The sequence below is a fragment of the Carlito syrichta genome, unplaced genomic scaffold (genome assembly GCF_000164805.1).
Source record: "Carlito syrichta isolate Samal-C Ts95f unplaced genomic scaffold, Tarsius_syrichta-2.0.1 Scaffold314095, whole genome shotgun sequence".
Classification (NCBI taxonomy): domain Eukaryota; kingdom Metazoa; phylum Chordata; class Mammalia; order Primates; family Tarsiidae; genus Carlito; species Carlito syrichta.
This window is the reverse complement of record NW_007258191.1, coordinates 169,031-180,275: the sequence shown is the minus strand read 5'-3', so window position 1 is coordinate 180,275 and position 11,245 is coordinate 169,031. Positions and strand designations below refer to the sequence as shown.

The window sequence follows — 11,245 nt, the reverse complement described above, 5'->3', positions numbered from 1 at the left end:
CCTGCTGGGCTCCGGCGATCCTTCCGCCTCAGCCTTCCAAGTAGCTGGAACTATAGGCGCGCGCTACCATGCCCGGCTAATTTTTTGATTTTTGTAGAGATGAGGTCTCGCCAAGTTGCCCAGGCAGGTCTCGAACCCGTGGGCTCAGGCAATCCACTCACCTCAGCCTCCCAAAGCTTGGGATTACAGGCTGAGCCACTGAGCCCGGCTAAAAAACTTAATTTTAAACTATCATTCTTTTAAAATTATTCCCTGCTTCAACTTAATTGACCTTTTCCAATTACACAACCACCTACAGGTCCCAACAGTATCAGATAACAAGACTTCTGTTAAAGTGTGAAAATCATGAAAAGGCACACACTCAGTTGTCATCTGCCAACAGATTTCAATCCCTTGGCCCATGACATCTAGAAATTTCTGGATTCTCAAATTGGGACAGGACTTAAAATAACTTAATTCTCAACATAAAAAGAAGTGTCCCTCCACAGAAATTTATCAGTAGTACAGCCAACCTCAACTCAATAATTTGTCCTAAAGAATTTCTAGAACAACGGTTCTCAACTGAGGTCAATTTTGCCCCTTCTCATTCCCAACCAGGGGACATCTGGCAATGTCTGAAGACACTGCTGGTTGGTCATAACTGGGAAGAAGGTTTTGCTACTAGCATTTAGTGGGTCTAGGCCTGGGATGCTGCTCAATATCCTCCAATGCACAAGACAAGACCCAAAACAAAAAATCATCTGGTTCCAAATACCATCAATGCCAAAGTGGAGAAACCTGGTATAGAAAAAGGAATCCCAAGATTTACAGATACTGTTACATCAAAGAGTCAGCTTTTGTACAAACAAAAGAAAGAACTGATTTCTTCCCTCTTGGTTCAAGCATTATTCAAAGGCCACTGGCTTCCTGGTATTCTTAATAAAACTCCAAATCCCTCAGCAAGAATTTTCAAAGACCACAGTTTTTGCTTATGCGGTGAAACAGCACCACAGTCTTGGTCAGTGTTCTTTTTTGCTTTTACATTCCACGATACCTCCAATTATCTCATGGATAGTTAGAAAAAGTGAACTAAAAACTCTCTGCCCAAGCTTCATTTTTAAAGAACAAAAGAGATGGAAAAATGAAATTGGTCTGGTTTGCTGTGGTAGTAGGATTATGGGAGATATCTTTCCTTGTATATCACTATTCATTAGCAGTATAGTATCTGTGTACTCATTCAATATAAGTACTTTAAAAGTTAAATGCCTTATGAGACTCTTAAATGGGCCCTGGGTTTTTTAAAGTCATCAATTAAAGACATTTCTGGAGCAATCAGAGAAATTTAAATATGTCAAGTTTTTAGGTGTGATGACTGCACAGTGGTTAGGAGTATGTTCTTAGTCCTAGCAGATGTTGAAGTACTTAGGGGTAAAATGTCATGATGTTGACAACTTTCAAATGGTCTAGTCTTTAAAGTGGGCTAAAAAAAAACCAAAACACTGTATTTAAGAGAGAATACAAATTGCGCAACGGCTAACATTTTGCCACACTAAACTATTTGTCCAGCTTTTCTATGGGATTAAAAGCCTCTAAAATTTTTTTTTTTTTAGTTGGAGTCTCACTCTGTCACCCAGACTAGAGTCCAGTAGCATGCTCCCGGCCACCGCACCCTCTGGTGATCCTCCCGCTTCGGTCTTCCAAGTAGCCAGAACTACAGGTGCACGCTACCACACCCAGCTAATTTTTGATTTATTGTAGAGACGAGGTCTCGCCAAGTTGCCCGGGTAGGTCTCGAACCCATGGGCTCAGGCAATCCACTTGCTTCGGCCTCCCGAAGTGCTGGGTTTACAGGCTGAGCCACCTGGCCTGGCTGGTAAAAACTATTTTAAATGAGCAAAAATTAAATACAGGCCAAGACAGAAAGTAGGGAGACACCAATCAATTCACAATCACTACTGGATCACAGCTCTAAATTATTCAAAAAATGGTTTATAAACAGAATCAAACTGGAGATAGTGGCCTTGGCTTCATTATTTAAAAGCTGAGTAGTTGCCTTCTATAGCTACAGCAAAATACAACAGGCACAACATTGGCACAAAAGGCACAATCAGTAGAGCCACTACCCAGCTTGTGTCATAGACCTCTTGGCACCCTGGAGTCCACAGGAGACTACTTCTGAAGACATGCACATAAACCCTAAAATGAAACCTATCTGAGCTCAAGCCCCATAAGCAGGGAAGAAACAGGCTGGAACTAAAATATACTGTCATATGAAAAACAAACAGATTCTCCATTCTATCAAGAGAAAGAATCGGGTAAGCTTGTAGATCCCATCTGTCTCCTGTTCACAACAGTGAAATGAATGCTTCTATTCTAAAAGACTTCTCTGTCTCTGTCTCTGTCTCTGTCTCTCTCTCTCTCTCTCTCTCTCTCTCTCTCTCTGTGAAACACACACACACACACACACACACATTCATTTTGGAAGAGATATAAAAGCAAAGAAAAAGTTCACAGGAAACCAGTCTAAGTGCAGCTAGTATGGCTCATCCTAACTTTGCAAAACTTAATCAGTTTATATATAATAAGCCAACATAGTCTAGGCTTCTGGGAACCTTCAAGCAGGTTTATAAGCGAAAGCTAAAATCTTTCTATGAAAGAGTTAATATTTCAGATAAGCTGACTTTACCAAGTACAAAGGAATCCTACTACCCCCCAAAAGCACAGGTTTATATTGACATTTCAAGAATAGTGACTTGTTCTATTTACTTTAAAGAATTTTTTTAAAAACCCACACACAACAGCAAACTAGGCGTGGTGGCATGTGCCTATAGTCCCAGCTACTTGGGAGGCTAAGACAGGAAGATTGCTTGAGCCTAGGGGTTCTAGGCCAGCCTAGAGAAACCTAATCTCCTTTTTTAAAAAAAACCTATTTAGAGATTTTTTTCTCCAATTTATTTTAAACCCGCCAGAAGTTCCCCCTAGCTAGCTAACTGCATACTCTACTACTGTAGTATCCCCATCCCCTACAGTCTCTGAACAAAATATACTATGCATATGCTCACTGCAGCCACAAAGCTACCATTAGAAGGCCTTTAAAGGGAGGGACAAGATAAAGATAAAGGAAGGACAATAAGCTCTGCTTCAAAAAATGTGAGAAGATAAGCCATTCAAACACAACTGGGTCTACACAGCAAACTCCATGCCCCACGTGGTCCTCCAGGCTGGGTTCTCCCTTGAATGTCTGAATAAAGCAGCAAGAACTCTAGGGCTATTCCCAGCCAGAGAGAGAACGAAAGAGAAGACAAGGAGAGACCTAGATCTAAACGTGATAGAAACAGAATATAAAAAGGGACTTACATACCCTGTCATATCCATTAAAACATCTGAGCCCCCATGTTCTAAATATACAAGTGCTTAGGTTTCAAATATTAAAAACACATCACATACACAAATAAACATGTGATAAAACAAGTCCAGTCAAATATAGGTAGAATATAGGTAGTAGGCATATGTTCACCGTAAAATTCTATCACTCTTCCTGTAAGTCTGAAATTTTTCACAAAATATTGGGGTGCTTTTGCAGAAGAAAAGAGAAGCTGATCTATAGTTTAAAAAGGAAGAAAAAGCCTCTCAGACTTGCCCTCCAGGAGCTTACAGACAATTCATTGTGCACAGACATCTCTGTGTCATGGGACCAGAGGAGAGGACACCTCACTGAAAATAAACAGTCTAGACTAACACTAGCTTTTTAGTTTGAGTAACAGAACCCAGGAGAAACAGTATGGGGAGAGAAGAGAAATCTAGTTGTACACATGTTGGATTTGGTGGGGACACCTATGTATGCTGAAGTGAACTTTAGTCACCAGGACTTAAATTCAGGAGTGCCTCAGACCCCAATGACCCTGATCTTTGATGTAGGGAAAACACTGAAAAGAAACTCAACATCTAACAAGCTGGCTCAATTTGGAAGGCTGCTTTCTCTGTTTGGCTATTCGCCTGTAAGATGTACTAAGAAAACAGAATATGGCTATGATTTTACTCATGGAGGTATATATGATACAGAATTTCACAGATTTGTGTACTGATCAACTACCAAAAGTAGAGACATCAGCTTAAGCTGGGAACACCCAGAAGATCAGCCACATGTCTGTGATTTTTATAGAGATTGGGAGAATGTTCAGGTTGGGCTGATGGAGATTCTGGCACTCAGCCATTTCCTGGGGACCCATCTCTCTCCTCAACTGGATGGCTCTTCCCACCAGCCTTGGGCAACCCTCTCACACAGTCTGGGGAAGCCACAGATGAGCCACCTTTCTAGAGCCAGGGACAGGATTGACCAAAGGCAGCCCACAAACCTCCTGCTTACTTTCTGAACTGACTCCCCACCTGGCTCACCAGGTGTGCTCCAAAACCTGGCTCCCCCACCAAAAGACAACACTTTCAAAATCTCAGGAATGTCTCTTGAAAACAAACATGACCACCCTTAAAAAGGGAGAAAAAAATTACTGCTTTTAACAGAAACAGGCCGTCTTTTATGCAAAATCTGCAAACCCATCTGAAAATTGCAGTTACTTGCAGCATTCTTGCCCTGCCATGGACCCGCCAGGCCACAGAGGAGCCCTCCAGATGCCGCGTGCCCTGCACAGCACACGCTTCACCTCGCTAAACAAACAAGGGGTGTCTTTGTTTAAATTTTAAAAAAGAACCTGTCTCACAGGCTACGATTACATCAGCAGAGCACTCTCATTCTCGGCATCAATCTGGGCTGCTCCACCAGCTTTGAAGCACCCAGTGCGCGGCGCCTTTGATCTTGTTGTTCCCGCCCCGGGCAAAGCCGATACCATCGCAGCGCCCACGCAGAGAACTAAGATCAAGATCTCGGCCAGCAGCACAGGCCTCGACTGCTCAGTCCCCAAGCCCGGCTTCACCCGGGTCCCAGCATCCAGACCCTGCTGCCACGTGGGGCTGCCCCTTTGGGGGGGGGACATCAATAACTTAACATCTGTGGGAATAGCCTTAAGAGTACGTCTATTTAAAAAATAATCTTTATATTTTAAAGATACTGAAATATTTATAGGGAAAAATATGGCTAGCTTTGCTTCAAAATAACATGGGGAGGGGGATGGGGGTGTAAATGAAATAAGTGGGGCCAGGTGTTGACAACTGTTATGAGTGGTGGTAAGGAGTATATGAGGCACAGCCTGTATATTATACAGTCTGTCTACTTGAGTACACATGTAACATTTTCTATAATAAGAGCTTTAAAAAAAAAACTTGACCTCTAACCTTTAGCTATCTTTAAAGTGTACTGCTCACAAACTTTTAATTTAAGAAGAAAAACAGTAGTTTGAGACTGGATGGGGGTGAGGCAGATCCTATCTTACTTTCCTGCTGTGCCTCCAGGACAGTTATGGGAGCTACCAGAGGTGTGGCCCACAGACCCAGCTTCCCCAGTAGTCACAGCAGGGAGAGGAGCTCTTCACCAGTTTTGTGATACAGACTATCTTTCCAGAAACATACCCATGAACACACCAAAACTAAAAAGAAATTCCAGAACCCACTCTCAAAGTCCATTACTTACAGAAATCTAATTAGAAACAGGCCCCAGAGTAAATGCTCCAGGTTGCTTCATTTGAAAAAAATCATTTCCTTCAATAGTTACATGTGCGTGATCAGTCACTAGACTCCAAACACCAGCATACTGGGGCCATCACGGGGCAGGACACATCCTTGGGCTACATCACAAGGCCAATTTTGCTCCTCACTGATTATATGGACTTGGGTAAGTCACTTAAACTTTCAAAACCAGCCAACATTTTATAAACAGAACACTATTAATGCTGACCCTGTGTCACACTTAATTTAGGACTAAGGGGGGGGGGATGCCAAAAAGGAAAAGGGTATATACATAAGCATGAGTCCACCCATAGCTACAGCTGAACATGCCATATATAGACCAAATACAAAACAGTTAACTGGGAAATGGACATGTGCCAGGACTGCAAGGTGTGCTCAAGGCCAGAATTTCATACAAACAAGGCCAGAAGACAGAGGAAAGGATGGGGAGGGGATGGAGAAGGGAAAGCAAATCCTTCCCATACAGGTAGATCCCCTTTGGGAGATCAAACATAAAATGTGAAGGTCATCAACCTAACTGAACACATCAGAATCAAAGGCACAACCACAAACTATGGAAATAACCAAGAAAACAAAATATATTATAATAGCTGAAAAAGATTAGAGACATTTTTAAGAGACGACCAGGTGTGGTGGCCCATGCCTATGATCCCAACACTTTGGGAGGCTGAGGTGAAAGTATCACTCAGGCTCAGGAATTTGAGCCCAGCCTAGACAAACAGTGAGACTTTGTCTCTACAAAAAATAAAATAAATTAGCTGGGCATGGTGGTGTGCACCTGTAGTCTCTGCTCTCAGGAGGCTGACGCTGAAGAATCATCTGAGCCCAGGAGGGTGAGGCTGCGGTGAACTGTGATCATGCCACTGCACTCCAGCCTTGGTGACAGGGTGAAACCCTGACCCAAAAATAAATAAATAAAAATAACACAATTGTAATAATATGAGATCCAAGAAATAAGTTAGAGAAAGAAGTTACAAAAACCCCGAAGAGTCCTAAAAAAGCAACTAGGGCACTAAATATCAACAACAGCAAATTTAAAATAACATGCATTTATTAACTTTCATCTAGAAGGGATCTGGGTCAAAAATCCCACAACAGACTGTTTGCCAGCAAAATCACACAAATAAAAAAAATTTATACAAACTCAAATACCTCAATTCATTCAAGAACTCCTGATTTAAAAGAAGAGGTTGGCACCAAGCACAGTGGCTCATGCCTGTAATCCCACCACTTAGGGAGGCTGAAGCCAAGGAATGTTTGAGGCCAGGAGTTCAAGTCCAGCCTGGGCAACACAGTGAAATCCTATCTCTACAAAAAATAAGTAAAAAATTAGCCAGGCGTGGTGGCACACACCTATAGTCTCAGCTGGTCAGGAAGCTGAGGCAGGAGGATCACTTGAGCCCAGGAGGTCGAGGTTGCAGTGAGCTATGAATGTACCACTGCACCCCAGCCTGGGGGACACAGAGAGATCCTGTCTCAAGAAACAAAAATTAAAAAATAAGGTACAGGTTGAGCATCCCTAATCTGAAAATCTAAAATCCAAAATGCACCAAAATTTGAAACTTTTTGAGCACCAACATGACACAAGTGGAAAATAACACATATAAGTACGAAACAGAAGCTTTGTTTCATGCACAAAATTATTTAAAATATTGTACAAATCACCTTAAGGCAATGTAAATAAAGTATATATGAAACATAAATGAATTTCATGTTTAGACTTGGGTCCCATCCCAAGATATTTCATTACATATATGTAAATACTCCAAACTCCAAAATCTGAAACACTTCTTTTCCCTAGCATTTTGGATAAGGCATACTCAACCTGCATATTAATTCTGTCATAGCACAAATCCTATAAACCTCTCCAGTTAAGCATTTTATACCTTTTTTTGATAAATTCATTTATCAAGTCTTTAATTCCTATTAACAGTTAGGAAAACATCAGCATTTTTCTAGGATCAGTACCAGGTCCTTGCACAGCATACAACCTAGACCCTAGGGAATGCTGTGGGGGAATACAAAGCAGCTCAGAAGGCATGCTATTGACCTCAGTAAACTTACAACCTAGTTGGGGAGACAGACACACCTACAAATTAATCAACAAAAAATAATATATAATTAAGTGCCAAATGAGTGGTCAGACGAGGTTATTTCAAGTTCAGAGGCAGCAGAGACAATTCAGTGCTGCAATGGTTCAAGAGAGCTTTCTGAAGGTGGTTGCCTTGAAAGATGGGCAGAATGTGGGTAAAGATGCAAGTAAAGGTCCAAGTCTGTTTGGAGGAGCCATTTGATTTAGAAGCAAGGGATTCTGCGGCAGGATGTCAAATTGCAAAAACAGGTCATGAGCAAAATGCCAAGGGTTTTAGAATATTAGGGTAAAGCAGGGTTAGACTCTATCCTATAAGCAATAAAAAGCTCTGAAAGATTTGTGAAGAGGAGCATGACATCTGGCAGCCAAGTAGCAGAAGGGAAGAGGGGGTATGGGGCCCTAAGTTAAACAGACTGCTGGGGGTGAGGGGTTTGCCAATTAAGAGAAATGACTGCCCCCCAATGAACTAGAGGGAACCAGCTCAGCTACCTGTTAGATTTGTTTAAACAAAGGGGTGAAGATCAAAAGAAACTGTTTGCAAATGAGAGCCCTTCTACTCCTCTGACTGGTCATTTCTATTCCTTTCATCTTCCCTCCTGTTTTAAATTCAGGTGAAAAGGAGAAGCATGTGGCCAGTGGACTGGGAACTTGCCAATCTGGCCCTGGGTCTAGCCCCATGTGTGACTGGGGGCAAATCACTTAAATTTTCCCAGGTCTCAATTTCCCTCCTGAGGTAAGGAGGGTCAAGGACAGGATCTCAAGCCCCTTGAAGTAAGTGACAAGGCGGGTTCTAGGCTGGGGAAAAAGATCAAAGCCTACAGCTAAGGATTTCTAGAGGTACAGGCTACCCGTCAATCCCCAATATCAAGAGCTTGAACTGTAAGAAAGCCGAGGTTATAGGGCTGGGCAGCCATCTTCCCACCTTTCTAAAGAAAGGGGGCGGGGGGAAGCACTGGTATTGTACAGACAACACAGGGAATTAGAAATCAGAAAAGTTCCTTTTCAGAAACCACAGGGCAAACAGAATTTACATTTATTCAAATATAACTCACCAATAAGAGCTGACTGATGAACGTAACATGGGTCAAAACTGCTAGAATGAACAGAGTTCAATGTTCCATTTCTTCCTTAAAAACAGTTTCTGGCCAGGTTTAAGGCAAATGATTAAATCCCACCTTCCATCACTTATTATAACTTATATCTAATTAAGAATAAAAAGCATCTAAAGTCAACTTGACTTGGTTCTAAATTTCCATATTTGTATAAGTAGGTAATAGGACCGGTAAGTTGCTTCACTTTTCCCAGCCTCAGTTTCCTCATCTTTACAATGGGACAAGAGCAGTTTATAGCATAGGGCTCTTATGAGGAATAAATGAAATCAGTCATGTTGGGTGCTTAACACAATACCTGACAAAAGCCAGCAACAGATGTTAGCAATATTTTAAATCCATGGACCTTACCCCTTGTCTAAGAGAGGTAGGAAGTAGTGTAACAAGATGTAAGAAATACATATGAGGACATTTTCCAGGGAAGAAAGGACTGAAAACCCTGGTCCAGAAAGAACTTGTGTGGCCCCATCTGTGGGGAGAAACAGGTTGGCATTCTTCTCTAGAAAATAACAGCTGCCTCTCCTCCCTTCTCACCCCAACCCCTCCTCGGCTGCAAATACTCAAGGATTAAGAAGACATTCAAGCTTTGTTCCATCTCATTTCTGCTCTGGCATTCTTCTCTTTGGCCCCTTTATCCTAAATGTCATTTCTGCTCAACAGCAAGCCCTACACTAGAGAAGTGTCTTGCACTTTCTCAAGGGATCCACAACCCTGTATTTCCACCAGCCCCACTTTATCAGCAGGGAACTCAAGGTTAAGAGGCTGCTGTGCTTTGACCTGAATCAGAGATGGGATCAGTGGCAGTTTTCCTACCCTAGTAGAGAGCAAGAACAGGCCTGGCCGCTTTAGGACCAAGTGGAAACACTTCAGCTTCACACACACACCCCAGAATGACATCCCCCACTCAAAGCAACCCCAGGAGAAATGCCTTCAAAGGGATTCCAGCCACCAAGCAAGCTTGATGGCTGCAATCTATCTTTTTTGTTGAGAAATACAACATTTTTGTAGACTTTATACACACACACACACACACACACACACACACACACACACACACACACACACACGCGCGCGCGCCAGCTGTGACCGTATGTGAGGAGAACCACTCAACCCTGTAAGTTACAAAGAAGGCTGGAGGCTCAATCACACAGCAAACTCCCTGGAAGATATGTACATTCAAGCCCCACTCCAGGTTTTATTCTTCACCAGGTTTTACCCTTCACCGCTTCTTCTAACACTTCAAAGGAAGTATTTTTGTACAGCCCAGGGAGGAGTGTAAACTGGCCAGCTGCTTCCAAAGCAGAGAAGTTAACCCTGAAAGGGCCGCTGGCCTGGCAGGGCAGGGGGAAGGAGAGTAAGGTCGCGGGAGCCAGGCATGAGTCCCATTTCACCAGGCCTGCCATTTCAGGCTACACCAAGGGCACGGCTCTTAAACCACTACAGAAAGGCAGGGCCTCAGTTCTTCTAAACACGCAAACAGTTAGTTATAAATACTCTCCCAGGCTAGAGGTTCAAAGGATCCAGCAGTTAGCACTTTAATGGAAAGTCCAGCTAACAGAACAGGCCTCTTTAGTGCTGCTCACTGCTCCTGTCCCTCCCGGAAGCAAGCAAAGAACTGAAGAGTCCAAGGTCTACCACAACAAAACCTGCCCCCAAAAGTTCAACTTGGCTTGGTGGCCAGGAGAGAGCATGGCCTCAGCAGCATTCTAGTAACTGATCCCATTCTAAACAGTGAACTGTGGAGGGGGCCTCTCCTCACCATACACTATGAATGGCAGGCCAGGAGATCTTTTCCAAGGGGAAACTGAGGGAAGATTAAGACACTAGGCCCTATCAGGCCTTTTTAAAAGTTCTATTTTTTTCTTTTAAGAGATGAGGTCTCACTATGTTGCCTGGACTGGGTTTGAACTCTAGAGCTCAAGGGAGGGATCTTCTTGCAGTAATCTCCCCAGTAGCTGGGACTCCAGGCACATGCCACCACTCACAACTATAAGAGCTTCTCCATACTCTTCAAATTCTTCACTCCACAAGATTATATCTTACCCAAATTTAGATTAAACATTCAATTACCTTGTTGAAATTTGGAGATCCTTCCTAGTAAGATTAAATGGACATTACATAAGACACTCCCCAGTTTACCAGTGGCTTCGCAAACTTTTACACACAGACTGCTGAAAAGATAACCACCTGGAGAATTGGCAATTGGATCAGCATGGGCTTCTCTCAAGAGCACACATACCATGGTGTCTTTTGTTTTATCCCCAACCACTCCATCACAAAGGACACAGATTCTACTAAAAAACCCATAGCATCCTGGCAGGACTCAGCTTCCTGTAGGAGTGCCAGGTGAGGCCCTGGAAGCACTCAGGTGGGGCTGCCACCTGGCTGATGCTTCTAGGCAATCACGCAGTGGCAGGCAGATGAGTGT

At 43.0% G+C, this 11,245-nt stretch overlaps 1 protein-coding gene across 1 annotated transcript in view; it reads right to left on the bottom strand.

The window, feature by feature from the left end:
• The window catches only part of ZNRF3 (zinc and ring finger 3), a 129,769-nt gene extending 118,808 nt beyond the window's left edge, over window positions 1-10,961 (bottom strand). Inside the window, exon 1 of the mRNA XM_008071011.1 lies at window positions 10,888-10,961. The gene's annotated coding sequence lies outside the window, so the exon portion shown is untranslated. The remainder of the gene's footprint in view (window positions 1-10,887) is intronic.
• Window positions 10,962-11,245: the final 284 nt, after the last annotated feature.